Source organism: Miscanthus floridulus, chromosome 15, assembly GCF_019320115.1.
Source record: "Miscanthus floridulus cultivar M001 chromosome 15, ASM1932011v1, whole genome shotgun sequence".
Classification (NCBI taxonomy): domain Eukaryota; kingdom Viridiplantae; phylum Streptophyta; class Magnoliopsida; order Poales; family Poaceae; genus Miscanthus; species Miscanthus floridulus.
The window spans coordinates 19,674,963-19,686,047 of NC_089594.1; positions in this window are offsets into that span (position 1 = coordinate 19,674,963).

The following is an 11,085-nucleotide window of genomic DNA, read 5'->3' on the forward strand; positions in this document are numbered from 1 at the left end:
TCTAAGTACTGAAAACAGCTGTCAACTCAAAGTTCGAGCCTCGATTTGACTTAGTTCCAAGTTGATCTGGCTCTGGGTCCAAAAACAAAGTTTGTTCTACTCCACTCAAACTTCAACTTTTATTAAAGGCCCAACTTCATAACAGGTGCAGAAGCTATAGTTCTACTTTGATCAAAGAAGGACCACGATAAAGCTTAAATTATCCGTTGTGACCCATTGTGGCATTTTCTTGGCATTTGCTCAACATGAACCTTTCATGACTTTTGTTGTAGAGTTCATCTAGAGTCATTTGGGCAAGGTTGCAAGATTTGGTTGATGATCAAGAATTCCATTCGCTTTATAAAATTATTCAAGCAAGGACATAACTCGTCATTTCATGTGACTTCTTGATTCCAAACTTCACGAAACTTTTCCATGGATCAATATAGATGGGTATTGATGTGAGACACATGAAGATATTCCAATCACACCACCCAAGCATATATCTTGAAAAGGGGTCTATAGGCGAGCACAGGTGCAATATCCAAGTTTAGGTTGGGGCTCGTTTCTATAGGTTTGACCTTGACATCTTCATCATCACTTAATATACCATGTTTTAGCTCAAACCCATTGCTTAACTGGTGGCAAACACCTGGGGTGTTACAGCCCTCCCCCCTTAAAAGAATCGCGTCCCGAGATTCAGGACGAAAGACTTTTGTGGAAGAGAGACATGCTACCAGTTTCCAATATCAGCCAGAGCTTTAGGCTACATAGCTTCAAGCATAAGAGAGGCTAATTTGGTCAAGACACTTTCTGATACTTGTCCTTTGTAGTAAGTTTTGTCTGAAGAATTTCCTTCGTTGGCCTTCATGATGTATTGTTACTTTGGGAGGAATCCAAGATAGCAATGTCCTACGTACTTCGTCCTTGATGTACGAAGAGCGATACAAACGTAGACTAAATACTTGCAGCATCTACTTCCCAAGTGGATATAGCACAGACCTTATGGACTTTGCACTAGATGATAATCTTCTGAAGGATACTCGTTGCAATGGTTCCATGTGTGCAGTTCTCTTTCTCTGATAACAATATTGTATGGTCTGAGTCTGCTGAGTGAGTGGTAAACATAGTAGCTGACTCTGTCGGCTCAACGTTCTCGATGATCATTCCTTAGGGAGCCTTCGTATCCAAGTTGCAACAGTGATCTAGGTTGGATCTGATGCAACCTCTTGGGTAAAAACACATATAAGGTACCAAAGGCATGTCAGCATTGGAGAACCATTGACGTAGAAGGATGTTAGCGAGACTTGGAGGACAACACAAGTTGCAAGTAATCACAAAACTAGGGACTAGTTCACTACCAAGCAGGTTGAGCACAATTTGCCTTCGTGGTGCAGTTGCACAACAAGTTGGGTTGACTTGCATCGTAGCAAAACCAGCCTTCTTACTACATTTGTCTTCGAGACTTCCATTCCAAGGCCAATCAATATCTCAAAAACCATAATCCAAAAATCTGCGGTTTGACATCTTTCCAATTGCTTTCGAATTGCAAGGGCACAATTTTTGACTTCTAGAACACCTTGACTGCTCACGCATTGCTGATCTAAGAGGGCAAAGGCAAGGCACATAGGGGTGCAATTAGTCTTCTCAAGGGTATGGAGGGTTGTCTAATCAGCAATACACCTACAAGTTGTAATTTCTTGGCATGAATTACAAACACAACCGTTTAATGCAAATGATGATCGCAGTCACAACAGAATTGCAGATTCTGTACCCTTTTGTTTTCTATTCATATCTCACAAACTACTGCTTCAATATGCACAAATTTTGGTGGGCATATAGATCCATGGGTCTTCTAACTACTCACCAAAATTCAACTCAAATGGACACCATTTGACCATCCAAACAATTCATCTACCAAAACTGCTCTGTTCTAAAATGGCAGCAAACCGAGCTTGACAAGATATCTCTCAAATCCGACGTTTTACTCAGCCAATGCTCAAACCAACTTAAGACATTGTAGGGCCTTAAGCAAGGAATGAGATCACCAAGTTTGGGGTCAATCCAACTTCGTTTGAGTCACTAACCGCCGGCTTGAAGATAACCGGTTTAGTGCCACAAAATCTGGACAGATTTCGTGTCCTCTCTTTTCTTCGCTTCGCACATTGAGATGTGTGTTTTGCACTCTATAATCTTTCTCATAGCAGCAATAGCCTTTCTCTAGCTGAGGATGGAGGCTAGAGTTTTCCTTACATGCTTCTCTAGTAACACTTCAACCATCGTTCTAGACACCAACTTGACTATGCACAAGCATTGGACTTGTGGGCTGTTTTCGCAGGGCACAAAACATTATTCCACATGCAGGGCATTTCTATATTAACAAGGAACCATTCCTATATATCCTTCGGCACTTCATCCAATAGAGTCCGGACACATGTGTAATTGGCACCTTGGGGCACAAAGATGCTGACTAAAAACTAGGGACGTGCTTTTGCTAGCTCCTACCTAGCCGATACAACGTCTTGTACTATATACGTGATTGTCAAAGATAGAATTGACTGGATAGCACATTTGGAGAAGAAGTAGCACCTGCATTGCGGGGCCAGGTTTGCTATTTCCTTGATCAACATTGTTCTGTGAAATCTGGCCTTCATAGTTACCAAATAGTCGTTACCTAACTGAAGACTAACTTTCCTACTGGTAACAACTCAGTTGTCCCTCAACACTAAAAAGGTTCCGAATCTTCACTCTTGATAATAAAAATTGTGGTCAAAGCCTATAGATGGTCGCCATTGAAGTCTGCAGAAAGGGGTCACACCAAAGAAGGTCGGTTCGTCTACGTGATCCTTATGCACCTAAAGATTGCGAACTTGGACAGGAACTCATATATATCAGGTGACCTATCACAGCACATAATATCCTGGTCCATTTATCATCCGACTGATAACTTGTTTAACCTTAAGTGTGGTGCACCTTTCTGATCCAATGAAAATGACATAAGTTGCTCACTAGATGATCGACGTCATTATAGGGACAGTCACGTCGAGTAGAGTCACTTGTCTACCACCTCTTGCAGTCTATTTATGTTCCTGTTAGTGACCTGTTCTTCAAAGGTTAACCGTTGGACTACTCCAGAAGGAAGTCCTATTGCATCTAGTTCTGCATATAGATCTCTTAACATGATAAGGAGAGATAACCAAGGAAGAGCTCAAGTGAGAATAACATATTGGTGTAGTTCTGCAATGGATCATGACTAGAAACCTTGATACCAGCGCGTGCCGAGCAGCACAGCCTTGTGTGTGCACCCACAGGAGGCTCTCGGTTTCGTCGCGGCACCATAGATCGCTAATCGTGGCACCATTACTGAACATACAACCCACAAGAAATCTCACATGGCATAAATTGGGTTGCATAGGAGCAAGCACTATGCGAAGGAGGGATAGCAAACAAAGGTAGTCACAAGGTTAGGAGTCAACAAGCAGGGGATCCGAAAATCAAAACACAACGCAAGAGAGCATAGCTTAATTTCCAAGGACAACTGAGCAGGGGACTTCTTGCCGAATTTCCATATACGTCTTGTGTCCACCAAGTGATTACCAAAACTTGGACGTGGTTCTAGGATAGCGCTCTTCAACACTCGTATGCTTACCGAGGACAAAAGGGGTGATAACTATGGCACTAATTAGATAACAAGCATACATATCCACCACTTGGCTAAACTAGAGGACATTAAGCATGTAACCACAATTATTTCTAGCAAGGCTAAGCACACACTTTTCTCAAGCACTTCCTATTCAAACAACATGGAACACGGCATTCTTGTTTAACTCCACACAAGGAAGATAGTGCAATACATCGACCACAAGTTACTTAGTACTTAGAACAAAGGAAGGGAAGCATATTTATGCACAAGCACAATCATGATGCATGCTCGTCCTATTCGTCCTCATGAAATTGCCAGCCTAAGGTGGCAATCACGTTCTATGTCGGTGGCATAACACGTACTCTCTCGGTATATAGTTAGTCGTCAGCTACATTCAATCTACGCATTCGTGGTTAGCGTACCTGCAGGCAAATTCATTGCAGCCCATCCCCACAAGAGATAAATAAGCGCACAATGAAAACAGTAAACTAAGATACTCTCCATATATACATCCCCAGATGTATATACTTCGATATCCATAGCTACCCGACAGATCTACCCACAATTAAGTACCTTCATATATACATGTGTGTAACATGTAAATATTCCAGTAACCACAGCTAACTCTCCCCTAGACCGACAGTTGGACGGTCATACTCTCACAACTCACACTTACCTGGGCGTAGAGGCAATTGATCCATACAGTACTATTCAAGCGAATAGCATCCATACAATAGCACGCCATATGGACGACGAAAGAAAAATTGCAATAAAGTACATCCCTTAAAGTTAGTACTTAGATAGCCACCTAATAGTCCTTAACTGGGCATAAAGGAAGATGTCGCTAGCATAGTTTTGCGAATAAGTTTTGACAAATTTGCTTGTAGCTGAAGTTTTAGTTAAAATAGACCTTTTAAAACCAAAACTTAGCTTTTAAAACTATGTACCTGACAGTATTATGCTTAATCTCGCTCTGATACCAGCTGTGACAGAACCGCCCAATTTATACAAGATCAAGTACGGTTGTCCCCGCTAACACGTTGACACACCCATACTTTCACTCATATAAACCCGGTAGTCCGCCGAGTGTCCCGAAAGACCTCGGTAAATCAACATCACAACCAAGATCGCGTGATTAAGCAAATACACATCACATACATCGAGTTGCAGCGGAAATAATATTACAAAGGGGTTAACAAATAATAGTACAAGTTTGGGTTTCAAAACCGCTTAGTGAAAACAACATAGCTTTCAAATGATTACATTAATATAAGTTCCAAATATAGTGCTAGCATAAGTGACATCATCCGACAAAAGCATATAGATGAGAAGTAAGTATAGAATCACCGAGCCCACCGGTGGTTAGCCACCATCATCAACAGGTCAAGAACATCACCTGCAACAAGGTGGGATAAACCCTGAGTACTCGAATGTACTCAGCCAGACTTACCCGTCGTAAACCAGAAATAAAGTGACACCAAGGATCATGCAAGGCTTTCTTTAGTAGGCTAGCTGACTCGTTTGCGAAAAGCATATGTTATCATGAATAAACCATTTGTAAATACTTTGCATCATCTTTATTATAACCTATCCATCTAGGTAAGCACCTGTACTATAGCAATCACTTGATTAACCAATAACATCCAGTTACCAATTTAGATTTAGCATATCCCGTACCATCCAGATAACCATCATTGTTCCATAATAATTACTACGATGAAGTAACTCGAGTCAAGTGCTCACTATCCAGGAGCGATGGCGATTCGAATCGATTCCTAACCAGCTGGTGATTTATTCCTTACACAAACCTCACTCACCCGCTAAAGTGAGATATTGATCACCGAGTCAACTTTCCAGGAATCTCGAGTTTGCCAGGAACCACATGTACCCGGGGGCCGACCGACTGCACTTTGGTCTTATCATCTCGCCCCCGTGTCCTACCACACCTGCTCCGGCACAGTGCGCTGCGGGCAATCTACTCGGCCCGAAAAATCTCCCAGCTTCGCGGTCGGAAGGTACTTTATCCGGCCAGCTAAATGTAAGGCATGCGTTCAACATGACTCGAGGGCCAACAACGATCGGTCCTTAATCGACACAGACGGAAACTAACAGCACCCCAGAACCCTGTCTGGTTACCTCCAACTTTTTCCGTCCGGTCTCCAATTATCCATCACATATGGTTAATTCCAGGATATCATTCTTTCCATAGCTAAATTCTTCCAGTAACCACCTATAATGTAGGTGACCGGATATCACCGATCGCTACCGGTCTAAGCAAGGCTAAGCAGTTATTCGATCCTGACCTAACAGGGTAACATGGTAGTAAGGTAGGCAAGGATAGTAATAAATGCATCAACGGTTTCAATCAACTCCTACAACTTAATGCAACAATATATATAAACTCATATATATAGAAAGAATTGCTTTTATAAAGTAGGAGACTTATAATGCTCCGGGGCTTGCCTGGGATCCGCCACAAGTCAGTTCAGTTAACTTGCACCGTCCTGGTGATGTCTCAGGTCCTAGCATTCGCTTAGTCCTTCCATCTTCGGGATAGATCCTCCATACATCGTCTTCGGGTTCGGCTTCAACATCATGTTCTTCACGTGGTTCATCTAGCGTACCTAGATGAGATGCAAGATGCAAGTGTAGGAATATGAAGAATAGTACCATGAGACGCATCACAAATAGCAAGCAAGACAAGTATCGTTTACACTAAACACACTTAAGTACTTTGCGATGCTTAACTTAACATCACACAATCTATCATGCTGAGATAACAAAGAATATTATACATGGCACATAAGTCTCACAAGATCTCAGGTGTATTTAACTTAATTACCAAGGACGTGAACCACACTTAGCAACATGCAAAGCAAGTCAAGGTGAAGCAACAACTATAACCGGAATATGCCAATTTCTGGACTTGCAAACAGCAGCTTCATAAATCAATCATATCTGGAGTTTTATAAATCCAAATGATATGAAACAAGACATTCTGGAAAGCTTAGGAAATTATCTACATTTCATCTTTAATCATCTCAGCATGATTCTCAAGTTAACTAAGTCAAATATACCCATTTACAGAAACTGGTCTACAATTGACAGAAAGCAGCCATTTCTGAAACCCAACTTTAAACAGCTATAACTCTTAAACTACTTGGCCAAATGACACCAAATTTTAATAGAAGCTAGATACATGAATTATCTACAACTTTTGTATAAACAAGTTTCACAACAAAGCACATTATCATGAAGAACTTTGCTAAGTTCCCAGATCTGTCCATAAACCACATCGGCAAGAAAATAATTATTAACTTATGTTGCAAATACATAATTGGGCAAAACCAACTTTACCAACATGTCACACATGACTAAAGAACACCAGAAAACCTAGTGTTCATGACCAAATAAATTATTTTAATGCATTTCTTAATTTATTTTAGATAATAAGGTGACTTAATGAACATATACCAAAAGTATACAATAAATTCTACAAAAATTACAGTGGCTCACATATCCTCTTAATAGTCTACTGTATAAATTTCACTCCATTTGGATATGTATAGCAACCTCTACGAAAAAGACAAGTTGCTAAAGCAAGAATTCATGTGAGAGCAAGATAAACCAATAACTCACTCATACTTCATCCAATACTCATGAAATTTTTATCACACATCAACTATCATATGAGTAGCGTGCCACAAAAATTTCACTCCATTTGGAGCCCTAGATCTACAGTTATGAAAAAGACAAATACCACTAGTATTACAAACCTAGCTGCATAAATATATTTTTACAGCTAAAACTTTAAAGTAAAACATGTAATATTATAGATCTAGTGCATAGAGAATTTCACAAGGATTCCAAAAAGTCCTCATTTACTATTTTACGAATTTTCTACGATTTACTATGAATTTCCAAAGTTCCTGCAAAATAATTACAAACCAGTCCTACGGCACTATTCACCTGAGTCTATGACATTGCAGTTACACCCCTCACTTTAGTCGAATTGCTGCGCGAGGTCCTTGACGGGGTTCAAAGCAGAGGAGCCCGCCGGGCTTGCTGTTGCCGGCCGGAGGAAGCTCGCCGGCGGCGATGGGGTGGCGGCGCAGCATCAGGGGGTCCCCGCGCATCCACTGAGGCTCTCAGCTTGGCCGGAGACGACTCAAGGTGGCCCGGCCACGCACGCCAGCTGCAGCCGCGACGGCGGCGCCGGTGGCGGCGAGCTGCAGGAGCGAAGCCGGCGAAACAGCTCGATGGGAAGGTGCGGCGCGAATGGAGGAAGGAGTAGGCGAGGTTGGTGGGGCCTGAGGAAAAGCCGAAGCTGAAACGAGGCGGCCATGGAGCTTCGGCAGCGGCGGCCATGGCGGCATCGCTCTGGTGCGGCCAGAGCGCGAGCGAGAGAGAGTGAGAAGGGACGGAGAGGGACGGGGCAGCCCTGGCGCTCTGTTACGGAGGAGAAGGGCGTACAGCAGCGCGTGGCACGAGGTAGGACGCGCGTCGGCCATGGCGGGACGTGCTCTGGTGCATGGCGACCACGTTGGCGTTCTGTCGAACAGGTGGCAGGCACCGGCGAGGGCGACGTGGGGAGCCAATTTGGGCCACTTCCAGGCCGAATCAGTCCTTGGGCCAAAAATGAAGTTTGTAGCCCACGAACTGCTCTTCATTTTTCATTTAGAGACCAAGGTCATTAGAGCTCTTCAACAGCGGGTAATTAGGCCACAAACTGTCAGTGTCAGCGCCTTGATAATGGTCACGGAAATTCACTTTCGGAGGTCAAAACTCGGTCAAACTTAGTGCAACTTTTTGCATGCTCTTCTCCATAGTATAACCTTCAACTTCTCTTTTTGGACCAACTCAAGTTGCTTAATGAATTTCGGAGAACGCGGAATGCCAACAGCGATGACAATGGATTCCAGACTTAGAAAATTTTCTAAGTACTGAAAACAGCTGTCAACTCAAAGTTCGAGCCTCGATTTGACTTAGTTCCAAGTTGATCTGGCTCTGGGTCCAAAAACAAAGTTTGTTCTACTCCACTCAAACTTCAACTTTTATTAAAGGCCCAACTTCATAACAGGTGCAGAAGCTATAGTTCTACTTTGATCAAAGAAGGACCACGATAAAGCTTAAATTATCCGTTGTGACCCATTGTGGCATTTTCTTGGCATTTGCTCAACATGAACCTTTCATGACTTTTGTTGTAGAGTTCATCTAGAGTCATTTGGGCAAGGTTGCAAGATTTGGTTGATGATCAAGAATTCCATTCGCTTTATAAAATTATTCAAGCAAGGACATAACTCGTCATTTCATGTGACTTCTTGATTCCAAACTTCACGAAACTTTTCCATGGATCAATATAGATGGGTATTGATGTGAGACACATGAAGATATTCCAATCACACCACCCAAGCATATATCTTGAAAAGGGGTCTATAGGCGAGCACAGGTGCAATATCCAAGTTTAGGTTGGGGCTCGTTTCTATAGGTTTGACCTTGACATCTTCATCATCACTTAATATACCATGTTTTAGCTCAAACCCATTGCTTAACTGGTGGCAAACACCTGGGGTGTTACAAAGTTCTTGTCACTTTTCGCTTCTTCAAGTCATCATCTGATCTTGCATATTGTCTCATCACCTCAAACAGCTCCCTTATAGAAGTGGGATAATTCATAGCGAAATGAGCTGCACACTGGCTTATGGCAATCCTTCCACGGCTACTGCTATAACCGTCTCCTCTAGCGCATTCGGAACCTAAGCTTTGGTCTAAATGAATCTCTCCAAAAACTCAGACAAGGATTCGTCATCTCTCTAGATGCATCTTAGCAAATCTCTCATTGTTTTCGTTCCTGGGTGGTATCCTTAGAAAGTGGACACCAGCTCTGCTCTGACTTGGCCCCAGGACTTGATAGATAAAGGCTTCAGTGAGGTATACCAATCATGTGCGATGTCCTCAACTACCATGATGAGTGACTTTGCGAGGATTTGAGCGTCTCTCCCGGCTGACGTTACCGTGGTTTCATAACTCGCAAGGAACTTTCTCGGGTTTGTCTTTCCGTTGAAAATTGGAATGCAAGGCTTGTAGCCGGCTGGTCATGGATACGGCTGGAGTTCTTTCAACAAGGGTGAAGTAGGGTCATATGCACTTTTGTCTTCTTCCAAAAGATTGTCATATGGTATTATGATGTTTCCGCCAGCACGAATGGCATCTTCTGCTCCTGCTCCATGTAGTCCTTGAATTTCTCTTGCCAATCTATCCCTCTGGATTTCGACTTCCCTAATCGCCCTCTATGTCTGTTCGACTCTATTATGGGCAGCGGCTTGCCTGAGCAGCTGCTCCTTCTCATTCTAGAGTCTGAGGATGTCTTGCTAGTACTGATTCAACGTCTTTAGGTTTCTAGCTTGCTTAGTGATCTTGCCATCTTAATCTTCTTCGACCTCATCGCCATTTTGGTCGATCTCGACTTCTTTAACGTCGCCCTCCAGCGTTTGCTCTCACCCTCCTGGCACTATGATATCATTGATATGCGGCTGCGGCGCCGGTGGTTTCATAGTGCGGCTGCTTCCGCTGCTGCCACAACGGTTGCAGTCACGGATGTTCTCGCTTTATTCGTCTTCTACTTCTTTGGTGCCATGATAAGCTCGAGCAACAACCATGGTGGGAGCCAATGTTGTTCTGAACCAAGGCCTTCGAACACCGGTTGCCGCTCAAGCGAAATCAAGCACGAGAAATGGGTAGAGTGAGACTTGAGCGAAACAAGAAGAACGATTTCATTGAATTTGTTCTCCCCTTATATTCCCTCAACAGGGGCTATTTATATATGCCCATGGGCTTTCCATTGGACGTAAATGCCCACTGAACTACTACAAATTCGCAGAATATTTCCCGCAACCTTGGCACTCGTTCACCATCTAGAGCCCCCGCCTGCCTCAGATAGCGCCGACTGAGCAAGACCCGACCGGCTCCGCCTCATGTCACCTGTTCAATCGACCGGACGGGCCCCGGTGGGCAGAAACCGTTGGGCACGCGAAGGTAGCCAGCTCCTTCTTTGGCGAAACCTGTGGAAACGATCAACCAAACTGTTAATGGTTACTCGCCTAAGTGAATAGCCATGATCGACTGCGCGCCCTCCTTTGGCGAAACCTGCAGAAACGATCGACCAAACTGTTAATGGCTATTCACCTAAGCGAATAGCCATGACCGACTGCACGCCCTCCTTTAGCGAAACCTGCAGAAACGATTAACCAAACTTACCAACAGCTATCCGCCTAAGCGAATAACCAGATTTGCCAGCGAGCCGGTCGCTAGAGCGAAAAGGAAAAGAACTAGACACGGCTCGGCCCCGGCCGTAGAGTCCACCTTTCCGCTATAGCGAAAAGGGGTGCCTGCGGATGGGACGGCAAGTGCCGCCCTCACTTTGCTGTGGCGAGAAGGGGACTCGACACATCCTTCTTATCACA